This window comes from Cherax quadricarinatus, chromosome 58 (genome assembly GCF_038502225.1).
Source record: "Cherax quadricarinatus isolate ZL_2023a chromosome 58, ASM3850222v1, whole genome shotgun sequence".
Lineage (NCBI taxonomy): Eukaryota > Metazoa > Arthropoda > Malacostraca > Decapoda > Parastacidae > Cherax > Cherax quadricarinatus.
In genome coordinates, this window is record NC_091349.1 from 12,340,218 (window position 1) to 12,367,812 (window position 27,595).

The following is a 27,595-nucleotide window of genomic DNA, read 5'->3' on the forward strand; positions in this document are numbered from 1 at the left end:
GCGCTATTACGCCATGGTCACACTTGTCGAAGGCTTTTGCAAAGTCTGTATATATTACATCTGCATTCTTTTTGTCTTCTAGTGCATTTAGGACCTTGTCGTAGTGATCCAGTAGTTGAGACAGACAGGAGCGACCTGTTCTAAACCCATGTTGCCCTGGGTTGTGTAACTGATGGGTTTCTAGATGGGTGGTGATCTTGCTTCTTAGGACCCTTTCAAAGATTTTTATGATATGGGATGTTAGTGCTATTGGTCTGTAGTTCTTTGCTGTTGCTTTACTGCCCCCTTTGTGGAGTGGGGCTATGTCTGTTGTTTTTAGTAACTGAGGGACGACCCCCGTGTCCATGCTCCCTCTCCATAGGATGGAAAAGGCTCGTGATAGGGGCTTCTTGCAGTTCTTGATGAACACAGAGTTCCATGAGTCTGGCCCTGGGGCAGAGTGCATGGGCATGTCATTTATCGCCTGTTCGAAGTCATTTGGCGTCAGGATAACATCGGATAGGCTTGTGTTAATCAAATTTTGTGGCTCTCTCATAAAAAATTCATTTTGATCTTCGACTCTCAGTCTGGTTAGCGGCTTGCTAAAAACTGAGTCATATTGGGACTTGAGTAGCTCACTCATTTCCTTGCTGTCATCTGTGTAGGACCCATCTTGTTTAAGTAGGGGCCCAATACTGGACGTTGTTCTCGATTTTGATTTGGCATAGGAGAAGAAATACTTTGGGTTTCTTTCGATTTCATTTATGGCTTTTAGTTCTTCCCGCGATTCCTGACTCCTAAAGGATTCTTTTAGCTTAAGTTCGATGCTTGCTATTTCTCTGACCAGTGTCTCCCTGCGCATTTCTGATATATTGACCTCTTTTAGCCGCTCTGTTATTCTTTTCCGTCGCCTGTAAAGGGAGCGCCTGTCTCTTTCTATTTTACATCTACTCCTCCTTTTTCTTAGAGGAATAAGCCTTGTGCATACATCGAGTGCCACCGAGTTAATCTGTTCTAGGCATAAGTTTGGGTCTGTGTTGCTTAGTATATCTTCCCAGCTTATATCGGTTAGGACTTGGTTTACTTGGTCCCACTTTATGTTTTTGTTATTGAAGTTGAATTTGGTGAATGCTCCCTCGTGACTAGTCTCATTTTGTCGGTCTGAGGCTCCACGCATACATGTCTGAACCTCAATTATGTTGTGATCTGAGTATATTGTTTTTGATATGGTGACATTTCTTATCAGATCATCATTGTTAGTGAAGATGAGGTCTAGTGTATTCTCCAGTCTAGTAGGCTCTATTATTTGCTGGTTTAAATTGAATTTTGTGCAGAGATTTAAAAGCTCGTGTGAGTGTGAGTTTTCATCAGAGCTGCCTCCTGGTGTTATTACTGCAACAATATTATTTGCTATATTCCTCCATTTTAGGTGCCTTAAGTTGAAATCCCCCAGGAGCAAGATGTTGGGTGCAGGAGCTGGAAGATTTTCCAGACAGTGGTCAATTTTTAACAGCTGTTCCTGGAATTGCTGGGATGTTGCATCCGGAGGCTTGTAGACTACCACAATGACTAGGTTTTGGTTCTCGACCTTTACTGCTAAAACTTCCACTACGTCATTTGAGGCATTAAGCAGTTCTGTGCAAACAAGTGACTCTGCAATGTACAGGCCAACCCCCCCCTTTTGCCTGTTCACTCTGTCACATCTGTATAGGTTGTAACCTGGGATCCATATTTCGTTGTCCAAGTGATCCTTTATGTGGGTCTCAGTGAAAGCCGCGAACATTGCCTTTGCCTCTGCAAGCAGTCCACGGATGAAAGGTATTTTGTTGTTTATTGCTGGCTTTAGACCCTGTATATTTGCAAAGAAGAATGTTATCGGACTGGTGGTATTGTTGGTACTGGGGGGGGATTTTTTTTCCGGCATTAGTATCTGTATCTGTTGGTTTGGAGTGGAGGCCATCGACTGTGGTTCCACTCCAGGAATGACATGGTGACAGCAGTAAGACAAGAGAGAGAGGGGTGGGTGGATTGCATTTTCTTGGACTGCAAGAAGGCGTTTGACACAGTTCCACACAAGAGATTGGTGCAAAAACTGGAGGACCAAGCAGGGATAACAGGGAAGGCACTACAATGGATCAGTGAATACTTGTCAGGAAGACAGCAGCGAGTCATGGTACGTGGCGAGGTGTCAGAGTGGGCACCTGTGACCAGCGGGGTCCCGCAGGGGTCAGTCCTAGGACCAGTGCTGTTTCTGGTATTTGTGAACGACATGACGGAAGGAATAGACTCTGAGGTGTCCCTGTTTGCAGATGACGTGAAGTTGATGAGAAGAATACACTCGATCGAAGACCAGGCAGAACTACAAAGGGATCTGGACAGGCTGCAGACCTGGTCCAGCAATTGGCTCCTGGAGTTCAATCCCACCAAGTGCAAAGTCATGAAGATTGGGGAAGGGCAAAGAAGGCCGCAGACGGAGTACAGTCTAGGGGGTCAGAGACTACAAACCTCACTCAAGGAAAAAGATCTTGGGGTGAGTATAACACCAGGCACATCTCCTGAAGCGCACATCAACCAAATAACTGCTGCAGCATATGGGCGCCTAGCAAACCTCAGAACAGCATTCCGACATCTTAATAAGGAATCGTTCAGGACCCTGTACACCGTATACGTTAGGCCCATATTGGAGTATGCGGCACCAGTTTGGAACCCACACCTAGCCAAGCACGTAAAGAAACTAGAGAAAGTGCAAAGGTTTGCAACAAGACTAGTCCCAGAGCTAAGAGGTATGTCCTACGAGGAGAGGTTAAGGGAAATCAACCTGACGACACTGGAGGACAGGAGAGATAGGGGGGACATGATAACGACATACAAAATACTGAGGGGAATTGACAAGGTGGACAAAGACAGGATGTTCCAGAGATTGGACACAGTAACAAGGGGACACAGTTGGAAGCTAAAGACACAGATGAATCACAGGGATGTTAGGAAGTATTTCTTTAGCCACAGAGTAGTCAGTAAGTGGAATAGTTTGGGAAGCGATGTAGTGGAGGCAGGATCCATACATAGCTTTAAGCAGAGGTATGATAAAGCTCACGGCTCGGGGAGAGTGACCTAGTAGCGATCAGTGAAGGGGCGGGGCCAGGAGCTCGGACTCGACCCCCGCAACCTCAACTAGGTGAGTACAACTAGGTGAGTACACACACACACGAGCGGGGTCCCACAGGGGTCGGTCCTAGGACCAGTGCTATTTTTGGTATATGTGAACGACATGATGGAAGGGTTAGACTCGGAAGTGTCCCTGTTTGCAGATGATGTGAAGTTAATGAGGAGAATTAAATCTGATGAGGACCAGGCAGGACTTCAAAGAGACCTGGACAGACTGGACACCTGGTCCAGCAAATGGCTTCTCGAATTTAATCCTGCCAAATGCAAAGTCATGAAGATAGGGGAAGGGCACAGAAGACCACAGACAGAGTATAGGCTAGGTGGCCAAAGACTGCAAACCTCACTCAAGGAGAAAGATCTTGGGGTGAGTATAACACCGAGCATGTCTCCGGAAGCACACATCAATCAGATAACTGCTGCAGCATATGGGCGCCTGGCAAACCTGAGAACAGCATTCCGATACCTTAGTAAGGAATCGTTCAAGACACTGTACACCGTGTATGTCAGGCCCATACTGGAGTATGCAGCACCTGTTTGGAACCCGCACTTGATAAAGCACGTCAAGAAACTAGAGAAAGTACAAAGGTTTGCGACAAGGTTAGTTCCAGAGCTAAGGGGAATGTCCTATGAAGAAAGATTAAGGGAAATCGGCCTGACGACACTGGAGGACAGGAGGGTCAGGGGAGACATGATAACGACATATAAAATACTGCGTGGAATAGACAAGGTGGACAAAGACAGGATGTTCCAGGGAGGGGACACAGAAACAAGAGGCCACAATTGGAAGTTGAAGACACAAATGAGTCAGAGAGATATTAGGAAGTATTTCTTCAGTCATAGAGTTGTAAGGCAGTGGAATAGCCTAGAAAATGACGTAGTGGAGGCAGGAACCATACACAGTTTTAAGACGAGGTTTGATAAAGCTCATGGAGCGGGGAGAGAGAGGGCCCAGTAGTAACCGGTGAAGAGGCTAGGCCAGGAGCTAAGACTCGACCCCTGCAACCACAAATAGGTGAGTACAAATAGGTGAGTACACACACACACACACACACACACACACACACACACACACACTAACACTCTAAACCAAAACACCCATGCCACATCCAATGCCCCCACCCACTGCATTACAAACTCCACCCCCACAGCAACCACCCATAGTTCCTTATCAGGTCTCCCACTTCCCCATCCCCAATACACCTCCCAGACCACAATCTTAGAAAGGAAGTTGAAGGTGTGGTATACAAATGCAGATGGAATAACCAATAAGTATGAGGAGTGGCACGAAAGAATCAAGGAGACATCCCCAGACATAATAGCACTCACAGAAACAAAACTCACCAGAATAATAACAGATTCAATCTTTCCATCCGGATATCAAATCCTCAGGAAAGACAGAGGGAGGAGAGGGGGAGGAGGAGTTGAACTGCTCATTAAAAACCAGTGGGGGTTTGAGAAAATGGAAGGAATGGATGGCACGGGTGAAAGGGACTACTTAGTAGGAACAATCCAGTCTGAGGGACATAAGGTGATAATTGCAGTAATGTACAACCCACCACAGAACTGCAGGAGGCCAAGAGAAGAATACGATGAGAGCAACAGAGCAATGGTCGACACACTAGCCGAGGTAGCCAGGAAAGCACACATGGGGGGAGCAAAGTTACTAGTTATGGGTGATTTCAATCACAAGGAGATTGACTGGGAAAACCTGGAGCCCCATGGGGGTCCCGAAACATGGAGAGCCAAGATGATGGATGTGGTACTGGAAAACCTCATGCATCAACATGTTAGAGACACTACCAGAGAGACAGGAGAGGATGAACCAATAAGACTGGACCTTGTATTCACCTTGAGTAGTTCTGACATCGAGGATATCATGTATGAAAGGCCCCTGGAAGCTAGTGATCATGTGGTTCTGTGCTTCGACTACATAGTTGAGCTCCAAGTGGAGAGAGCAGCAGGAATAGGGTGGGGAAAACCAAACTACAAAAGGGGGAACTACTCAGGCTTGAGGAACTTCTTTCAAGACATTCAGTGGGAGAGGGAACTGACAGGAAAACCAGTACAAGAAATGATGGACTATGTGGCAACAAAATGCAAGGAGGCAGAGGAGAGGTTTGTTCCCAAGGGAAACAGAAATAATGGGAAGAACAGAACGAGTCCTTGGTTCACCCAAGGGTGTAGGGAGGCAAAAACTAGGTGTACTAGAGAATGGAAAAGGTACAGAAGACAGAACTCAGAAAAATAAAGAGATTAGCCAAAGAGCCAGAAACGAGTATGCACAGATAAGCAGGGAGGCTCAGCGGCAATACGAAAATGACATAGCATCGAAAGTCAAGACTGACCCGAAGCTGTTGTACAGCCATATCAGGAGGAAAACAACAGTCAAGGACCAGGTAATCAGACTGAGGAAGGGTGATGGGGAATTCACAAGAAATGACCGGGAGGTATTTCAGGAGCTCAACACAAGATTTAAAGAAGTATTTACAGTAGAAATCAGTAGGACTCCAGGAAATCAGAGCAGGGGGGTGCACCAGCAAGTGCTGGATGAGGTACATATAACCAAGGAGGAGGTGAAGAAGCTGCTATGCGAACTTGACACCTCAAAGGCGGTGGGACCAGACAATATCTCTCCGTGGGTCCTTAAAGAGGGAGCACAGACATTGTGTGTACCATTAACAAAGATCTTCAACACATCATTTGAAACTGGGCAACTCCCCGAGATATGGAAGATGGCAAATGTAGTCCCAATTTTTAAAAAGGGAGACAGACATGAGGCACTAAACTACAGACCTGTATCACTAACGTGTATAGTATGCAAGGTCATGGAGAAGATCATCAGGAGGAGAGTGATGGAGCACCTGGAAAGAAACAAGTGTATAATTGACAACCAACATGGTTTCAGGGAGGGAAAATCCTGTGTCACAAACCTATTAGAGTTTTATGACAAGGTGACAGAAGTAAGACAAGAGAGAGAGGGGTGGATAGACTGCATTTTTTTGGACTGCAAGAAGGACTTCGACACAGTTCCTCACAAGAGGTTACTGCAGAAGCTAGAGGATCAGGCACACATAACAGGAAATGCACTGCAATGGATAAGAGAATACCTTACAGGGAGGCAACAACGAGTCATGGTACGTGACGAGGTGTCAAAGTGGGCGCCTGTGACAAGCGGGGTTCCACAGGGGTCAGTCCTAGGACCTGTGCTGTTCTTGGTATATGTGAATGACATAACGGAAGGGATAGACTCAGAAGTGTCCTTGTTTGCGGACGATGTGAAGTTAATGAGAAGAATCAAATCGGATGAGGATCAGGCAGGACTACAAAGAGACCTGGACAGGCTACAAGCCTGGTCCAGCAACTGGCTCCTTGAGTTTAACCCCGCCAAATGCAAAGTCATGAAGATTGGGGAAGGGCATGGAAGACCGCAGACACAATATAGTTCAGATGGCCAAAGTCTGCAAACCTCACTCAAGGAAAAAGATCTGGGGGTGAGTATAACACCGAGCATATCTCCTGAGGCGCACATCAATCAGATAACTGCTGCAGCATACGGGCGCCTGGCAAACCTACGGATAGCGTTCCGATACCTCAGTAAGGAGTCGTTCAAGACTCTGTATACCATTTACGTCAGGCCCATACTGGAGTATGCAGCACCAGTTTGGAATCCACACCTAGTCAAGCACGTCAAGAAATTAGAGAAAGTGCAAAGGTTTGCAACAAGACTAGTGCCAGAGCTACGGGGATTGTCCTACGAAGAAAGGTTGAGGGAAATCGGCCTGACGACACTGGAGGCCAGGAGGGTCAGGGGAGACATGATAACGACATATAAAATACTGCGCGGAATAGACGAGGTGGACAAAGACAGGATGTTCCAGAGATGGGACACAGACACAAGAGGTCACAATTGGAAGTTGAAGACTCAGATGAATCAAAGGGATGTTAGGAAGTATTTCTTCAGTCATAGAGTAGTCAAGCCGTGGAATAGCCTAGAAAGTGAAGTAGTGGAGGCGGGAACCATACATAGTTTTAAGGCGAGGTATAATAAAGCTCATGGGGCAGGGAGAGAGAGGACCTAGTAGCAATCAGCGAAGAGGCGGGGCCAGGAGCTATGAATCGACCCCTGCAACCACAGATAGGTGAGTACAAATAGGTGAGTACACACACACACACACACACACACACACACACACACACACACACACACACACACACACACACACACACACACACACACACACACACACACACACACACACACACACACAAAACAAGTTGGCCGTCTCCCACCGAGGCAGGGTGACCCAAAAAGAAAGGAGATCCCCCAAAAGAAAATACTTTTATCATCATTCAACGCTTTCACCTCACTCACACATAATCACTGTCTTTGCAGAGGTGCTCAGATACAACAGTTTAGAGGCATATATGAAGATATATAAAATATCCTTGAAAAACTGCCAGCATTCCAAACCCCTCCTTTAAAGTGCAGGCATTGTACTTCCCATTTCCAGTACTCAGATCCGGCTAAATCACCGATTTCCCTGAATCCCTTCACTAAATATTATCCTGTTCACACTCCAACAGCTCGTCAGGTCCCAAAAACCATTTGTCTCCACTCGTTCCTATCTAACATGCTCATGCAAGCTTCCTGGAAGTCCAAGCCCCTCGCCCACAAAACCTCCTTTACCCTCTCCCTCCAACCTTTCCGAGGACGACCCCTTACCCCGCCTTCCTTCCCCTACAGATTTAAACGCTCTCCAAGTCATTCCACTTTGATCCATTCTCTCTAAATGACCATACCACCTCAACAACCCCTCTTCAGCCCTCTGACTGATACTTTTATTAACTCCACACCTTCTCCTAATTTCTACACTCCGAATTTTCTGCATAATATTTACACCACACATTGACCTTAGACAGGACATCACCACCGCCTCCAGCTGCCTCCTGGCTGCAGCATTTACAACCCAAGCTTCAGATCCATATAAGAGTGTTAGTACCACTACACATTCATATATTCCCTTTTTTGCCTCCATGGATAATATTTCTTTTCTCCACAGGTACCTCAACGTGCCTCTCACCTTTTTTCCTTCATCAATTCTATGGAATTATCACACACTCCAGTGCTAGGCAACACACACCCCCACTCTTCAAAGACCTAAATTTGCTCACTGTTCAGAACATCCAGATTTACTACTCTGCAATCTACATTTACAGAACCATAAATTCCAATATTAACCCCGAACTAAAACACTTTCTTGATAGTTGTGACAGGACCCATAGGCATAATACCAGACACAAACATCTCTGTGACATTCCCCGTGTCCGGCTAAATCTATACAAAAATTTAATGTACATAAAAAGGCCTAAAATCTGGAACTCCCTGCCTAAAAACTCTAGAAGTGCCCACTCAACCACCATTTTCAAAAGCACCGTTAGAAAACACCTTATCTCCTTTATCATGCAAGGGGTCCGAAAATTTGAAATTCGAACTGAACTCCCTATGGTGGATAGAGTAACTCAATACAAGGTCACTGATCCCATATAAATTGATTTCTGATGGTTAGTTTTCGAGCAATTGCTAATCTCCGAAGACCGAAAATATTCGGCTGGGCCCGACAAAGGGATTAAAAAATTTTATGTTGCAAACTTGCAATTGTTAATAAAACACACCAAAACAATTTTTTAAATTTAATATACAAACAGACAATATAAAAAACATAAATGGAACTTGAATCAAAACATTTTTTAATTGTTACAAAAATATAAAAAGGAAGCAAATCTCAACAATGACAAATTGCAAAGGGATGCAACTTTCAATCCCTATATTCCTGAGATTCATTTGGATGACCAATTATTCTATATTGCTAATTGATGGTATGGTAGTCGCTGAAGCAATTTCTATCACTCTTTATCCAGATTTACTTTGCATACAGAACACTGGAATGAGGATGTGACCAATTTCTTCGAGTGGCTGCAATAGTTGCAATCGTAATACCTTACTTTTTCTTCACTAATTTCTGTTTTTTGGCTGGCCTTTCTTCCTCCTCATCATCACTTGACACCTGTGCATCCGGTGGCAAGTATTCATCACCACTATCCAGCAATTCTGGTTCATGTACCTCTGCTTCTGAATCACTCTCTTCAGAAACGCAGACATACCTCGACCTGCTGGTGGACTGCTCCCCATAAAACAACTTCTCATTGATCTGGAAGGACAATAGAAACCTCCTGTATAGATCCAGACCACTACAGAGTTCATATATGCAATTGAAATTTTTTTATAAATATTTATTTGACTAAAATTGGACATTCCCGGAAACTCGGGCAAGACTGAAATAATTCGGTATAAAATGCTTGCACTTTTTTCAACTGCATGCTACACTCATATTATGCTTCACACGGACTTTAGGTATATATCAAAATATGCCTAAACTATTCATGTAAGCACTAAACACAACAATCAGTACTTACCGACATTGTAGAATGTATAATCCAAGAGTAGATTAGTAAGGGTGGAGGGAAAAATGCGTGTGTGGGCGGAGCCAAGCCACCAGTGTTTATATTTTGATCTCTCAACCAATGGGAAGGCGGCAGAAGCGAACTGTACTTAGCTGAAGAGACTCAGGGAAGGCTTGTGATTGGTTGGAACTAAAGAACGGGAAGCTGGCCGCGCGGGGCACGGAGTATGACACGCCCCCAAAACACGTAATTAATACCGAATTTTTTTGGCCGCGCTCGACAAAGGGTTATTAACACACACCACCGGTAGCTAACACACCCCACCGGTAGCTAGCCACCTGAAAGCTACCTTAACTTGCACATATCCAAAACAAAATACAAACACACTTATTTGATATCTGTGACTTCCCCTAATTTACACTTATGACTGTCAACATAACATTCTGAATATAGCTTATGCTACATAATTCTTAAGCCAGTCATCAAGTTGTCTAAGACACTCCATTATAGCTTTAACAGAAACTGTATCATGCCAAGCTGAGACCATTCCCATTAATTGATAAAGTAATTGCTAATTTTTTTAAATGTTTTCAACTACCTCACTTTTGTAAATCTAGTTAATCACTACAGCTGCCTCACTTTAATACCAGTATGATTCATAACCTGTGTCAACATAGAGTAAGAAATAGTATTAGTCTGCCCGAAATGCCTAGGCATACCTAGGCATACTAGTGGCCTTCTTTGTAATAAGTATTTTATTTTATAACTCTTATAATATGTAAACCACACATTGTAATCTATACAGAGAAATAAACATTTGAATTTGGATTTGAATTTGATTAACCTCATCCTTCATAAACCCAACCGCTGACACGTCAACTCCCAAATATCTGAAAACATTCGCGTCATCCATACTCCCTCTCTCCAATGTGATATCCAATCCATACCCCGGCCGGGATTGAACCCGCGGTCAGAGAGTCTCAAAACTCCAGCCCGTCGCGTTAGCCACTAGACCAGCTAGCTACAATAAGATTCGTCCAACTAGGTATATTTCTACACCATAGGAAGGTTAGCACAGGCACCATTGTGACCACAAATTGCAATCGTGTCATTACGATTTCGTGAGTCATGCTGACGGCAGTGAAGGGACTTGAGCTAGAGTTCGTCACGGCCACGCTAGCTGGAGATTCGTCTGTAAAAACTTGCATTTGTGGTCACAGTGGTGCCTGTGCTAACCTTCCTATGGTATAGAAATATACCTAGTTGGACGAATCTTATTGTGGCTAGCTGGTCTAGTGGCTAACGCGACGGGCTGGAGTTTTGAGACTCTCTGACCGCGGGTTCAATCCCGGCCGGGGTATGGTTTGTTTGCAATCGTGTCATTACGATTTCGTGAGTCGAGTGATATCTAATTTTTCTTTATCTAAATCGTTTGATACCCTCACCAATATCCTCCTCCTTCCCATATGGGGTGGGAGAGTTTTTGAGATGTCAAGTATTATGAAATTGGAAGCTTCTGGTTATTATATCTTCTAATTTCATAATACTTGACATCTCAAAAACCCTCCTACCCCATATGGGAAGGAGGGAGATGGCAGTGGTGCGGGGTTGGCACCGACCATTGGCCCACATTCTCAGAGAACCTGCGGCCGGTGAAAGACCCGCAATGCATTACTCTGAGAAAACTTTCCCTGCTTCAGTTGCTATCTTGCAACATTGCATAGCTTCTGATGACGCACTGAGAAGTGTGAAAGTACTTGAGCTAAAGATTTCCACCCCCCCCCCCATGGCTTGTCTTGCATATATAAATACATGTATATGCTATGCAGGGCAAGTAGAGGGGGAGAATGGTGTTGTTCAGGGCCTTTCGCATTGCAATTGTAACACTTCTTCAGAAGCAATGTATTGAGGACAATGAAACGGAGAGACGGAGCATGTGTCCACGGACACAGACCAGCCAGGTGAGGCAGGAACCAGCAGCCACAGGACCCACCATGCAGGCGATCTTTAATGCTCAATGACAGGGAAACTATTTTAAGATGAAAACGACAAATAAACCCATATCATTCGAAAATATGATAGTTAACGGTAAAATATAACCTATGTAACTTATTAATAGCACTATAGGCCACCGTGTATCCTTACATTTTGAATAAAAGAAAAAAGGCAATTTTGGTCAGTCGGAGGACCTTCCTTGTTATTCCCACCTGAATCTCAAGTTTTTGGCCCAGCCTTTTGTGAGGTACAGTATTAAACACCTTACAGTCTAATAAAGTGTAATTCACCCATACCTCTCTTGCTTGTTTCACCTCTGTCACTTTGTCACAGACCTCCAACAAGCTGTTAAGACAAGATTTGCCAACCATAAGATAAGATAAGATTTCGTTCGGATTTTTAACCCCGGAGGGTTAGCCACCCAGGATAACCCAAGAAAGTCAGTGCGTCATCGAGGACTGTCTAACTTATTTCCATTGGGGTCCTTAATCTTGTCCCCCAGGATGCGACCCACACCAGTCGACTAACACCCAGGTACCTATTTGCTGCTAGGTGAACAGGACAACAGGTGTAAGGAAACGTGTCAAATGTTTCCACCCGCCGGGAATCGAACCCGGGCCCTCCGTGTGTGAAGCGGGAGCTTTAGCCACCAGGCCACCGGGTCACTGGCTGTTGTTTATGAAGCACCTCTCTCGAAGTGTTCTACCACTCTCCCCCTCATACGTTCCTTCATTACCTTGCAAGGTATGCGTGTCAGAGAAACTGCTCTGTAGTTTAACGTCTCCTCTGTACTCTTTCATCTGTAGTCAACTATTTGTGGTTGCAGGGGTTGATTCACAGCTCCTGCCCCCTCACCTCTAAACTGATCACTACTAGGTCTACTCTCTCCTGCTCCAAGAGCTTTATTGTACCTATTGTGTGTGTGTGTTATAGGGCTATATAACCTAAATAGGTCAATGGTTAAGGTTGTGTGGACCTGTGTGACTTTCTCAAGGAATTTAAAGTGAAGTGTTTAAACAGACTACACAGTGGCTTGTGCAGTAAGTTTTCAGGAGCGTTGCAGCCTTCTGAGTGCAGTGAAAAATGTGAGGAGGTTGGCAGAAAGGAAGGTAAACTTGATGAATGATACAAATGGAAAGTAATTTCCAGAAGTAGGAGGATAAAAGTGAGGAAGGTTGAAACAGGGTTACAGAATAGAAATCTCTTTGCTGTTCTCCAAGATGCGCGCAGCTGTGGATAGGACGCCAGGTAGGACAAACTTCTAAAAAGACTTTTGTTGTTGTTGTTGGATATTCTCAGATTCGATATATGGCTTGGGCTTTCTCTGACAGGGATAAGAAGGCAAGATGGAAGGTCTTTCATTTGGAGCAAGTGTGGGTGACGCAGTTAACAGGTTAGGTAACATCGTGTCAGCTCATGAGAACAACCTCATTACGTGCCTCAGTGCTGAAGGTAATGATGTTGGCAAATGCAAGCGTGAAGAGTTGCTGGCAGTTATTGTTCTAATTAGGTTAAAGGCAGAAATCCATTTCGTATTTTGCCTAGAAGGGAAGTGGGCAGTGAATGGATGTCTAGGGCAATTGAGGTAAATTGCTGTGTAGCCAAGTCCACTCAAGGAAGGTTCCTTGATGTTGGTGAGGGGCTCTTGATTTAGGGAATTGGATCTGTGCTCCAGTTCCCCGAATTAAGCCTGAATGCCTTCCACATCCCCCCCTCCCAGGCGCTGTATAATCCTCCGGGTTTATAATAATAATAATAATGTGTAGCCAAGTACTGCAATGAACTTGAAATTCCATTCATTGATAACTTTTGTAACAAACATATGTGCTCAAGGATGGGGTTCATCTCGCCAGTTCAGTTGAAGGAGTAATTGCAAAATAGATTAATGCTTTAAATTGATAGAAGATAGAGGTAAGGGTGAGAAACAAAGATGTTATAGTACAAGGGACGTAGAAAGCAAACATTACCAAGATGATAGGTAAACGTCCAGAAAACAGAATAGCTCATAAAACAGTCCCTGATAAAAGCAGGAAAGTTGGTCTACAAACAAATCTAGACAGGGAAGAAAAATTTCCTTAGTATCTTTGGTACAAATAGCCGGAGCGCAAGAAATAAAATAGATGAAATAAGACTAATAGCATGTGCAAATAACAGCTATTATTGGAATAACTTCAATTTGGTTCAGTCTGGCAAATAGTAGTCATGCCTGCTGAATGCTACGTACAGAAGTGTAAGTTGTTATGTTTAGGCAAATTTAAACTGTTGCGTCAGAAACTCTATACAGATGGAATGGAGAGACACGGAACCTGTTAGGCTACAGTTTCTCGAAAAACATGAAAAGCTAATTATAGGCGTGATCTAGAAACCCTCAAACCTAGCTAGTGACCACGATAAACTAGGCACCTGGGTGTTAGTCGACTGTTGTGGGTCGCATCCTGGAGGTACGCCTGGAGGGTGTTTCGGAGCTCAACGACCCCGCGGCCCGGCCCATGACCAGACCTTGTGATGGATCAGTGCTTGATCAACTAGGCTGTTACTGCTGGAAGCACGCAAACCAATGTACGAACCACACCCCTTCTGGTCAGGGGCCTGTCCAATTTCCTCTTGAAGACAACCAGAGGTCTATTGGTAATTCCCCTTATGTATGCTGGGACGAAGTTGAACAATCTTGGACCCCTGACACTTACTGTGTTGTCTCTTAGTGTACTCATGGCACCCCTGCTTTTCAAACACATCTTGTACCAGATAAATGGAAACTGGGGAAATATGATACCCAATTACAAAGCGGAAGATAGATCATTAGCTTCAAATTTTTGACCACTCAGCCTAACCACAAGTGTTGGAAAGTTAATGGAATCAGTAACTGCTGATGCAGTTCTTGAGGACATTGTGTTAAGGGACTTGCATGTACAGAGAATGAGGACATGGCCCCGTTAACTCCATTGTAGAGCTTTCATTTATTTATTTATTTTTTTTATTTATTTATTTATAATTTGAGCACACTTACAGAGGTACAAAAAAAAATACAGATAAGAGCAGCATGCCAAAGCCACTTATACTATGCATAGCATTACGGGCTGGCTTAAAATTAACTTAAGATTAACTAAGCAATGATGAAATCAGTGAAAAACATTAATGTAAACTGATTACTATAAAGCACAAGTGAGTATTACAAAGACAGGTCATATGGTTGCATGCATTGTTGTAAATTCAGTAGAATGGAGTATTCTGTTAGGTAGTGAATTTAAAAAATAATAAAGTTAGATTGGGTTTTAGGTTTAACATTTATGTGATATAATTGTGAGAAACATTTAAGATATACAATTTATAAGGTTCAGTTATTCAGTATTTATTTGGTTTTGGGTGAGTAAGTGATCTTTGAGAAGAGACTTGAATTTATAAACAGGTAGTGTTTCTTTTATATTAACAGGTAATGAATTCCAGATTTTAGGGCCTTTTATGTGCATTGAGTTTTTGCATAGCGTGAGATGGACACGAGGAACATCAAAGAGTGATCTGTGCCTTGTGTTATGGTCATGTGTTCTGTTGAGGTTGGCAAGGAGATGTTTGAGGGGAGGGTTAATATCAGAGTTGAGTGTTCTATGTATGTAATAGGTGCAGTAATAAGTATGATAAGTGTGATTTTGTCCGAGGTATGGGTTTTAGTTTCAAGTTTGCTGGTGTAAGTTTAGTCCAGTGTTGGACTAAAATTCCTGTACAATGTTATTAGTTACTGTACTTATGAATTTCATGTTAAGGGAATATTTTATCATAAAGCTAATCCTTCGAATAGCTGGAAGAATTTCTACTCTTATATTTATCTAGCCGTATGTATGTTAATTGTATTACTTAACTTTTATTTATCCTGTCTTAAGTTTAACTTTGTTGCTTTTTTATGAATTCTAAACATAGTTTGCTAAGTCCAGATTGTTGGGGTTGCCACCAGGCTGCTGTCTTCTGAGAGGTGGTTACTATTAAGTAGCAGGGGCAAATGTAACAATGGTGGTGATAATAGTAATAGTGCTGATGATAATGGTAACAGTGGTGGTAATAGTAACAGCGGTGGTGGTAATAGTAACAGCGGTGGTGGTAATAGTAACAGCGGTGGTGGTAATAGTAACAGCGGTGGTGGTAATAGTAACAGCGGTGGTGGTAATAGTAACAAGTAGTGGTGGTAACTGTGGTCAAGAGATGTAGGGCATTTTTTTTTTTCCAACGCACCGGCAGCATTAGGGTGACCTACCTGGAGTATACCTGGAGAGGGTTTCGGGGGTCAACGCCCACGCGGCCTGGTCTGAGACCAGGCCTCGTGGTGGATCAGGGTCTGATCAACCAGGCTGTTACTGCTATCCGCACGCAAACTGACGCACAAACCACTCAGGTACTGACCAGTTCGTATGTCGAACTGGTCAGGTACTGACTGTAGGTGCCTGTCCAGCGCCTTCTTGAAGACAGTCAGGGGCCTATTGGTAATCCCCTTTATGTATGCTGGGAGGCAATTGGACATTTTTCTTTTTATATTTATTAATGTATATATACAGGAGAAGGGGTAACGTTACTAATCCCTTGCTCCCAGCATTTCATTTGCCTCTTACGACACGCGTGGCTTACGGAAGAAGAATCCTTGTCCGCTTCCCTGTGAAGAACTGGTGGGATTACTGTCCAGCATGGGTAGGGAGGGAAGAGTGAGACTGGGCATGTTGATTGGTAACCTTAATACCTGGGAAGTAGTTGTCTTTAGTCTCAGGTCTTCTCTGTGGCAGTTCCAGATATTTTGTTAGGTGTAATTGGCCACTTCCCACTGTGGTCTGGTGTTCTCTCCTTGACTTTTACTACAGCTCCCTAAGTAAATAAGTTTATTTAGGTACAGGTACACATAAGTAATCATACATAGTGTAAATTGCGTAGGATAACGCAAAAAGTCATACAGTTAGTTTAATATGTTTATTATGCACCCCATACCCATCCTGTGGGCGGTAGTCAAAAGATTACAGAGGTACATAATGGGTCCAGGGACTGGGCCTCAAAGTTTTGATAGCTGAGCAAGTTACAGAGGTAATGAATTCACAATTTACAAAGGTAATGAACTCACAATTTACAAAGGTAATGAACTCCAGGTAGGTCTAGTCACAATCATGACAATTAACAAAGGTATTTACAGATTACAGAGGTACACAATGGGTCCAGGGACCGGGCTCCAAAGTTTTGATGGCTGAACTAGGTACAAGGTAATGAACTCACAAGTTACAAAGGTAATGAACTCACAAGTTACAAAGGTAGTGAATACTGTAAGAATGGTTACTTACGTTTATACATGGCTGCAATCATGAACAAATTTTAGAGTAATGAGCAATTCACACTTCCACACCCGGTCACAACTGTACTGAGTTATTGGTGCAAATGTTGATTGCTGAGTCTCTCTCTCTCTCACACACACACACACACACACACACACATACAAATTCATACACACACACACATAAACACACATACACACACACACACACACACACACACACACACACACACACATACACAAACTCATACACACACGCACACACACTCATACACACACACACACTCATACACACACACACACTCATACTCACACACACACTCATACTCACACACACACACACACACACACACACACACACACACACACACACACACACACTCACACACTCATACACATACACACACACATGCACATATGTGGTAATGCTTTATTTACAGCTTGCAAAGTCAGGGTATTTCTCCAGAATGGTCTGTAATATACCACTGTGGATAAAATACTTAGCCATTTCTTGAACACTTCTGATAAATATGCCATAGTGTTTGCTTACGTGTCTTTCTAAACCATTACAAACAATACATGGACACGGAGGGCATATAAAGGCTCAGACTCTGAACCTTTATATACCCTCTGTGTCCATGTATTGTTTGTAATGGCTTGATAAAGCTCCTGGAGAGCGAAACGTTGCCACAATAAAATGTCACATTAGTTGCACTTTACATATTGTCGGTAATTCTACCAACTTTATTACAGAAAGCAGAGAGTTACCATTAATGGAGTGAAATCTGAATGGGGATTAGTCACTAGTGGCGTTTACCTGGACCTGGAGTTAACCTGGAGAGAGTTCCAGGGGTCAGCGCCCCCGCGGCCCGGTCTGTGACCAGGCCTCCTGGTGGATCAGAGCCTGATCAACCAGGCTGTTACTGTTGGCTGCACGCAAACCAACGTACGAGCCACAGCCCGGCTGGTCAGGAACCGACTTTAGGTGCTTGTCCAGTGCCAGCTTGAAGACTGCCAGGGGTCTGTTGGTAATCCCCCTTATGTATGCTGGGAGGCAGTTGAACAGTCTCGGGCCCCTGACACTTATTGTATGGTCTCTTAGCGTGCTAGTGACACCCCTGCTTTTCATTGGGGGGATGTTGCATCGTCTGCCAAGTCTTTTGCTTTCGTATTGAGTGATTTTCGTGTGCAAGTTCGGTACTAGCCCCTCTAGGATTTTCCAGGTGTATATAATCATGTATCTCTCCCGCCTGCGTTCCAGGGAATACAGGTTTAGGAACCTCAAGCGCTCCCAGTAATTGAGGTGTTTTATCTCTGTTATGCGTGCCGTGAAGGTTCTCTGTACATTTTCTAGGTCGGCAATTTCACCTGCCTTGAAAGGTGCTGTTAGTGTGCAGCAATATTCCAGGCTAGATAGAACAAGTGACCTGAAGAGTGTCATCATGGGCTTGGCCTCCCTAGTTTTGAAGGTTCTCATTATCCATCCTGTCATTTTTCTAGCAGATGCGATTGATACAATGTTATGGTCCTTGAAGGTGAGATCCTCCGATATGATCACTCCCAGGTCTTTGACGTTGGTGTTTCGCTCTATTTTGTGGCCAGAATTTGTTTTGTACTCTGATGAAGATTTAATTTCCTCGTGTTAACCATATCTGAGTAATTGAAATTTCTCATCGTTGAACTTCATATTGTTTTCTGCAGCCCACTGAAAGATTTGGTTGATGTCCGCCTGGAGCCTTGCAGTGTCTGCAATGAAGGACACTGTCATGCAGATTCGGGTGTCATCTGCAAAGGATCAGTTTTAGGCCCTCTTATACCATTTTAATGTTCAGGCCCTCTCTTGTTCATAATTTACATTAATGACCTTGTTAGGTAAGACACATATGCAACAGTTAGGTATCTTTATTATGAAACGTTTCGCCTACACAGTAGGCTTCTTCAGTCAAGTACAAAAAAGTTGATAGAAGCAGAAGATACTTGAAGACGATGTAATCAGTCCATCACCCTTAAAGTTTTGAGGTGGTCAGTCCCTCAGTCTGGAGAAGAGCATTGTTCCATAGTATGAAACAATATTGTTTCATACTATGTTTCATACTATGGAACAATGCTCTTCTCCAGACTGAGGGACTGACCACCTCAAAACTTTAAGGGTGATGGACTGATTACATCGTCTTCAAGTATCTTCTGCTTCTATCAACTTTTCTGTACTTGACTGAAGAAGCCTACTGTGTAGGCGAAACGTTTCATAATAAAGATACCTAACTGTTGCATATGTGTCTTACCTAACAACCTGTCGGTATTTTATACCATTTTAATGTTCATTAATGACCTTGATGAAGGGATTACGAGTGACATGAGTAAGTTTGCTGATGATACAAAGATAGGCCGTATAATTTACTCTGAGGAGGATAGCAATGAACTCCAGGAGGATTTGGACAAATTAATATCTTGGTCTGAAAAATGGCAGATGAAGTTCAATGTCGATAAGTGTAAGGTACTTGCCCTTGATAATGAAAATAACCCTCGAAGCTATAATCTAGGTGAAGTAGAGCTTGATCATACAGAATGTGAAAAAGACTTGGGAGTCATGGTAAGCAGAAATCTAAAGCCAAGACAGCAGTGCCTTAGTGTGCGCAACAAGGCCAACAGATTACTTGGAGATAAATTAGACACATGTGCAACTCTTGGGTATCTTTATTGAGGAAACGTTTCGCCACACAGTGGCTTCATCAGTCCATACAAAGGAGAATCTTGAAGAACAGGAGGAGAATGAGGTAATCAGTCCCTCAACCTTGAGTCGATGTGGTCAGTCCATCAATCTTGAATCAAGATTGATGGACATGTACATAACTACTTCTACAACTACTTCTACAACTAACCCATCTCTTTGGGAAGGACCTACTTCCACTGGGGAATCCCGCCTACCAGTGAATATGCCCTCGTCTGCTACACCTGACGTTACTATATAAGCGCCAGGATTCTTTCTTCTGCTTCAGAATCTCCACGACTATGGTGCTGTTCGCACCTACTCCTAGTTTGAGGGACTGATTACCTCATCTTCTGTACATAGTTCTACTGTCTTCAAGTTATGTCCTGTAAAGTAAAAGGACACAAGTGCAACTAATGTGACATTTATTGTGGCAACGTTTCGCGAAACGTTGCCACAATAAATGTCACATTAGTTGCACTTGTGTCCTTTTACTTTACATATTGTCGGTAATTCTACCAACTTTATTACAAGTTATGTCCTAGAATTTGTATTGATAAAGCCACTGGATGGCGAAACGTCTACAATAAAGATACCCAGATGTTGCACATGTGTCTTACTCTCAGTACAAGTAGAGGGAGTTCAAACGTTCCCAGCACGTAGTTAATGAGTCATATATTTATATGTAGCTAACGAGTTATGTGTGTATATGTAATTAATGAGTTATACTTTTATATGTAGTTAATGAATTATATGTTAATACTTTTTAACGAGTTACATGTGTGAATGTTGATGCTTCGCTATTTTCTGCATTATATGTAATGGGCGGCGCCCACCTCCAAAATGTTTTAAGTAATGTAAATGCTTTTTAGAGGTGCAAGTTGATGTATGAATGAGTTCCTGTCACAAGGATCTTAGTGGAAATAAGTCACTTTGTCTGTTTGTTTTTTAGTTATCCTAAGTAATTTACACATATGTTATTTATGCAGAACAACCATTATGAAAAAATAGCCATCAGTAACAGCCTGGTTGATCAGGCTCTGATCCACCATGAGGCCTGGTCACAGACCGGGCCGCAGGGGCGTTGACCCCCGGAACTCTCTCCAGGTAAACTCCAGGTACTTTCGTGATTTCTCACATTTTTCACAGTGGTTATTCTGCATATTGTGATATTACCTGTTTACTGTGACCTTATTTGCATATATTACCTGGAGTTTACCTGGAGAGAGTTCCGGGGGTCAACGCCCCCGCGGCCCGGTCTGTGACCAGGCCTCCTGGTGGATCAGAGCCTGATCAACCAGGCTGTTGCTGCTGACTGCACGCAAACCAACGTACGAGCCACAGCCCGGCTGATCAGGAACGGACTTTAGGTGCTTGTCCAGTGCCAGCTTGAAGACTGCCAGGGGTCTGTTGGTAATCCCCCTTATGTATGCTGGGAGGCAGTTGAACAGTCTCGGGCCCCTGACACTTATTGTATGGTCTCTTAACGTGCTAGTGACACCCCTGCTTTTCATTGGGGGGATGTTGCATCGTCTGCCAAGTCTTTTGCTTTCGTAGTGAGTGATTTTCGTGTGCAAGTTCGGTACTAGTCCCTCTAGGATTTTCCAGGTGTATATAATCATGGTATAAACTTTGGTAATAAATACCGACAAGTTGGTTTAGAAAGACACGTAAGCAAACACTATAACATATTTATTAGAAAACGTTTCGGTCCTGGGACCTTGATCACTTCTAACATACAGAGGTAGATAGACATTATATATATAGGCGGAGAGTGAGATGTGACGCACGTGACCTGAGGAATGTCATAAGAACATAAGAATGGAGGAACACTGTAGAAGGCCCACTGGCCCATGCGAGGCAGGTCCTTATCAAAACAACCTCTACCTATGATGAGGACGGGTAGACGATGAAATCATGTGACTCCTGTGTTGTTGGGTTGGTGCTGCTTAAGTATCACGTATGCCAATGTTTTTGAAATTTTGTAGTTTCCAGTGTTGCGTTCTATAGTGTCTGTGACGGCGATTATTGAGGCTTCTAGGCACCGTCGGCGTCTGAGGTCTGGTTCGGTGAGAACGAGTTGTGCCTCGTTCCACTTCAGAAACATTGGCATACATGATACTTAAGCAGCACCAACCCAACAACACAGGAGTCATATGATTTCATCGTCTACCCGTCCTCATCATAGGTAGAGGTTGTTTTGATAAGGACCTGCCTCGCATGGGCCAGTGGACCTTCTACAGTGTTCCTCCATTCTTATGTTCTTATGACATTCCTCAGGTCACGTGCGTCACATCTCACTCTCCGCCTATATATATAATGTCTATCTACCTCTGTATGTTAGAAGTGATCAAGGTCCCAGGACCGAAACGTTTTCTAATAAATATGTTATAGTGTTTGCTTACGTGTCTTTCTAAACCGTATATAATCATGTATCTCTCCCGCCTGCGTTCCAGGGAATACAGGTTCAGGAACCTCAAGCGCTCCCAGTAATTGAGGTGTTTTATCTCCGTTATGCGCGCCGTGAAGGTTCTCTTATATATGATAATTTGTGTTACTGTATTTATGTGTACGTGTACCTAAATAAACTTACAATATTTTCTACATGCTCACCCGAAATGCATTGCATAATTAGTGGTTTTCTTGGGTGTCTGCTGTTTTACTTTGACTCATATATCTTCATTATCTGCATGCTCACAGAAATAAAGCATTATCATTTCCTATATTTATAACGAACATTTCCAGATATCTTCAACACAAAGATGGATTATTATTATTATTAAAGATTAGCCGGTATTCTCCCAGCCCGGGCCTTTTCCAAGTGGTGGCCCGGCCTTGACTCCCTCTTTAGGGAGTGTTTGAGACCTAAGTCTGCCATGAGAGGAGGCACAAGTACCTCCTCATCTTTGGGGTCTGCCATCCCCGCCCCAAGGGGGGCTAATGGGAATGACAGTCTTATGAGCTAAAGGCTCGGGCTCAGGCACCTACCCTACCCTAGAAGGGTTAGGCATGGTGTCGATGACAAAGATGGAAATTGTTGGAGATAAAAAGGCTGCTAATTTTTTCCAGAGAGTAACGAAAGAGTGAATGAATGAAAAGAGGTGGTAGTAACTGTTACAACCATCTTTACTTACTTAGTAATAATAATAATAATAATAATAATAATAATAATAATAATAATAATAATAATAATAATAATAATAATAATAACTTTTTATTCTGGAAGTTACACTAGAGACCTCCAGCGGAAATAGGTCGTCTTTCACTTTACTGAGTTTTTTAGGTTAATTAACACTTAAGATACTCTCTAAGTCAATTGTATAATTCCGAAACTGTATTTTGAAAGTGAATATAGTTTAGTATGGTGCCATACAGTGATATATAAGAGTGCGCACAAACTTCGCTCATTTGAACACTAACACTCCATTACACCACCAGGAGAGCCAACGCTACAAATATCACTTAAAGTGAATATATTCTTTGTGATTAAAATTTGTTTGACTTACAAAACAACTTATTTTTTTATAAATCTTCATGTTTCTTTGTCATTTCTCTCTATTGAAAATGAAGTGGTTTGGTTTAAATGAACAATATATTTGTTGTTGGTAGGGTTGGTCATAGTGATGTGATGGACCAATGAGGTTGCAGCTTCAGTGTTTTGAACTGTGAGTGTCAGGCAGCACCTGTCAACTTCCTCTCTCTATATTAGTGAGTATTTTTACCTATATACACACTGCATCAACCTACTTACACCACAGGTGTGGGTGGTGTAGGTGTGGGTGTAGCTCCAGGCTCACATTAAACTTGTTTATGACCAGATATTAACTGATCACTGCCTGGCTCTTTAAATCTCACCACAACCGATATTAATACCTTCATTTTGTTTATTTTTTTCACGTCATTTATTGTATTCCGGATTTTCCTTCGTTATGCAGTGTTCATGTATGTTTGAGCACGAGTCCACTCGTTAGTTTTGTGGTGTTTTTTAAACATTAAAATACACGGAGGTGCCCGTGGAAGGTGATGGATTTTAATATATAATTTGTGTCCTGGAGGGCAACATCCTTGATCCAGGGGAGGGGCTCTTGATCCAAGGTATTGATCCTGACCTCTCTTACCTTGCATCAAACCTACTTGCTTCCTACTCCCTCTTTCCAGGCGCTGTATAACTCGTACAGATTTAGCGCTTCCCTCTATGAATCCCCTCAAGGAAGGTTCCTTGATGTTGGTGAGGGGCTCTTGATTTAGGGAATTGGATCTGTGCTCCAGTTCCCCGAATTAAGCCTGAATGCCTTCCCCCCCCCCCCAGGCGCTGTATAATCCTCCGGGTTTAGTGCTTCCCCTTGATTATAATAATAATAATAATAATTCCCTCTATGAATAGATTTCATTTCAAATGATTGTAAGTTTATTCAGGTATAGACAAATAGTTATATAGATTATCATACATAGCAACATGTGTGTAGAGAACCTGGGATAACCCAAAAAAGTCAGTGACTCGTTTCCAGATAGTTTGTGTATAGGTACACAGCACTGTATGACCCTAGTGGGTTTAGAGTTTTATTTTGCTTATAATAATTGGTATAGGTACACATAAGTACAATTATCATAGTGTAAATTTATTAGGATAACCAAAAAATTAAACCAGTGACTTGCTTCCAATGGATGTACAACATTGGTGAAGTAGTTTTTATTAATGGTCAATATACAAATTAAAAGATATACAAAAGTCTTGTATACAGTAGTAACTTGTGTAAATAAATGTAGGGTAACTTACTTAGTCAATTGTTTGCTTATTTTTGTTGAGGTCCTTGTAATTTGGTCAATTTTAGCTTCAATTTTCATGTCTACAACATTAATTGCTGATCTTAAAAGGGAAGTTTCTTGATGCTGGTGTAAGGCTCTTGATTTAAGGAATTAGTGCTTCTCTTCCTTGCATCTAACATAATTACCTCGCATTCCCCAGGTACTGTGTAACCCCTATGAGCTTAGTGCTTCCCCCATAATTTATTTTGTAGTAAGGAAGCATATGTTTGCTTGACAGCCAGGTAACTAGCAGCATGTTAAAGGCTATTGACTTGGCACTCTGGATAACAACCAGTTTATTGGTTAGGTTAGATCAGGTGGTTATAACTGAAAGATGCTCATAAGCAGAAATTGGGCATTTTATATTTTATAATAGAAGCTATCTGCACATTGAAATATATTCATTAGCAGAGGCATCACTAGGGTTGGTGTCGCCTGGGGGCGGAATCTTTGGTGTCGCCCCCATGAAATACAAGGGCGGGGGGATAAGGGTAGTAAACTTCAGTTATATCACTGCTGCATGACCAGTGACTAATGTTTAGCAATGAGAACATTTTGAAGGCCATCAACCGAACTTTATTAATGATGAAGTAAATAATCATAGTAATATTGACGAAATATAAACTCAAATGCCACTTTGAATATAGGGAACAGATCCTACATTTATTCGTCTTCAATAATGAAAAAAAAAAAAACTTGAAAAATAAAGAAAAATACTAGTTCCAATTTAACCTTGAGTACAGGTAACATCTCAAAGAATCTGACATTTCATTTCCTTGCCTTCAATCCTGCAAAATCATCCATCACATCATCATCTAATCCTATAATAGGCTATATAGAAACGAAGGATTTTTCTCTTAGGTTGCTGCAGCATGGTTTTGGTCATTAGTGTTACCTTCTTTAGAGGCTCTATGGTGTCACCCGGGGCAGCCTGCCCCCACCTTATGACGCTCGCTTATTAGGCAGATTCTACCCTTGTGGGTTTAGCACTTGGTTTTGATTGTAGTAATCGGGCAGATTATTTTTTTCCCATGGAATGTGAGAGACCCAGTCAACACTTAATATTGTGGCCTTAGCAATCACAGCAAATGTAAACAAAGATGCAGAGGATGTAAACAAACACTGATGATGGAGTAAGGTTAAGTTGTTTTAGGTTTTTTAGGTTTGTTTAGGTGAATTTCACTGTTTGGTTTAATTTCATACTGTTTGCTCAACAGTTGGAAAAAAATTCTTACCAAAAAGTTCTTCCCAGTTTTAGATTTGAAATGAGACAAAAAATAAGTGAATTCTGATAGGTATTTGAGGATGTAAAGGTTTGAAGTGATGCTGGTAATTGTCATGTGGGAACGTGCATTCTTACCACTTGAAGGTAATTTTTTTTTTTTCCCTTTTTTTTTTTTTTTTTTTTTTCCCTTTTTTTTTTTTTTTTTTTTTTTGTGGATTATGTTGGTTACACCTTTTATCGGTGTTTACATATTTTGCTTATTGCTCAGTAATATAAAACTAAATATCAAGCTCTGTTCGCTTGTTCAACACAGATGTCTGTTGAACCTCTTTAACCACTCTGGTGGCTCTGGTGGCCTGGTGGTTAACGCTCTCGCTTCACACGGCGAGGGCCTGGGTTCGATTCCCAGCCAGAGTAGAAACATTGGGCGTGTTTCTTTCCACCTGTTGTCTATGTTCCCCATCAGTAAAATGGGTACCTGGGTGTTAGTCGACTGGTGTGGGTCGCATCCAGGGACACTGACCTAATTTGCCCGAGATGCTGAGCATAACAAGTGGCTTTCTATCTAGTAGTATGTCATTGTTGTCAGCTAGGACTGTATACCATGTACATGTACTTGTAGTAAATAAAGATTATTATTATTATTATTATTATATTCTATGTATACAATATACACACCATTCACTGTGATATACTGTAGTAAGCCTCCGACTCAAGAACAAGAAAAAAAGATCTATTTTGATAAAATTTATAGTTGTAGGTAGTATTGCAGTAAAGTTTCTTGGCCTTCTATTCGATCGCCAGTTGACATGGAAACCTCGCATTTCCTCTTTGAAGGCAGCTTGCTGTGGTCAGCTGAATCTCCTTAAAATTCTTGTGCATCGCTCGTGAGGAGCAGATCGCTGGACTCCCCTCTGTTTGCATTTCACCCTAGTCTTGTCCAAGCTGGATTATGGCAACCTAGTCTATTCTGTGGCTTCTACGACTCTTTCTAAGCTGGATCCCCTTCATCATCAGGGTGTACGTTTATGCCTTCGTGCCTTTCGTTCATTCACTGTTGAAAGCCTCTGTGCTGAGGCAAATGTTCCTTCCTTAGCCGATCGTCATGATGCTCATTGCTCTCATTACTGTGTCCGCTCGCTTGACCTTCGTGTTCCTTCTATGTATAAGTTGGTCTCAGATGCTGGTAGAAGCCCATTATTTGTTTGACACCCCTTCTTACTCTGACCGTTCTTCTTTGTCTTCACTCACTCCAATCTTCTCTCCAGTTCTCCCCCTTGTATGTTCATATAGCGTCTACCTTTACCCTTCGTCCTTGGGAGGTTCCGACGGTTCATGTCTGTTCTCCCCTACTACCGTGCGCCAAAGCTTTCCTGCCTATGGCTGCTTCTCGCTCTTTTTCTTGATCACTTCTGGTCACATGCGCATGCTACTGCTGTTTATACAGATGGTTTTAAATCTTCTGACGGTGTTGGGTTCGTGGCGGTGTTCCCTGACAGTGTTGTCCAGGGTCATTCGTTAGATTTGGCTAGCATTTTTACTGCAGAGTTGTAGGCAGTCCTTGTAGTGCTTCTCTGTATTACATACGTCTCCTCCAGCATTTGTGATCATTTCAGAGTCCCTCGGTGTTTTACAAGCCCTTAAACAATTGATTCCCCTCATCCACTGGTCCTTCGTATTCAACTTTGGTTGCGCCGTGTGGCTAACAAAAACAAATCGTCATTTTCTGTTGGGTCCCTGGACACGATGTGCAGGACAGTGAAGAGGTGGATGCTGCTGTGCAGTCAGTAGTACACGACCTTCCGGTTTCCTATAGAGGTATTCCGTTCAGGGATTTTTTATAGTTATCTCTGCCCATCTTCGCAGCCGTTGGCAACAGTGGTGGTCAGACGTGCTCCATAACAAATTGCACTCTATTAAACCGCTTTTAGATTTGTGGCCATCTTCTTATCACCATTGC

General features: G+C 42.7%; 1 protein-coding gene across 7 annotated transcripts in view; it reads left to right on the plus strand.

The window, feature by feature from the left end:
* Window positions 1-23,213: 23,213 nt before the first annotated feature.
* The window catches only part of LOC128697976 (centromere protein F), a 266,000-nt gene continuing 261,618 nt past the window's right edge, over window positions 23,214-27,595 (plus strand). For all 7 annotated transcript variants that reach the window (XR_011393629.1, XM_070097610.1, XM_070097611.1 and 4 more), the window contains exon 1: window positions 23,214-23,312. The gene's annotated coding sequence lies outside the window, so the exon portion shown is untranslated. The remainder of the gene's footprint in view (window positions 23,313-27,595) is intronic.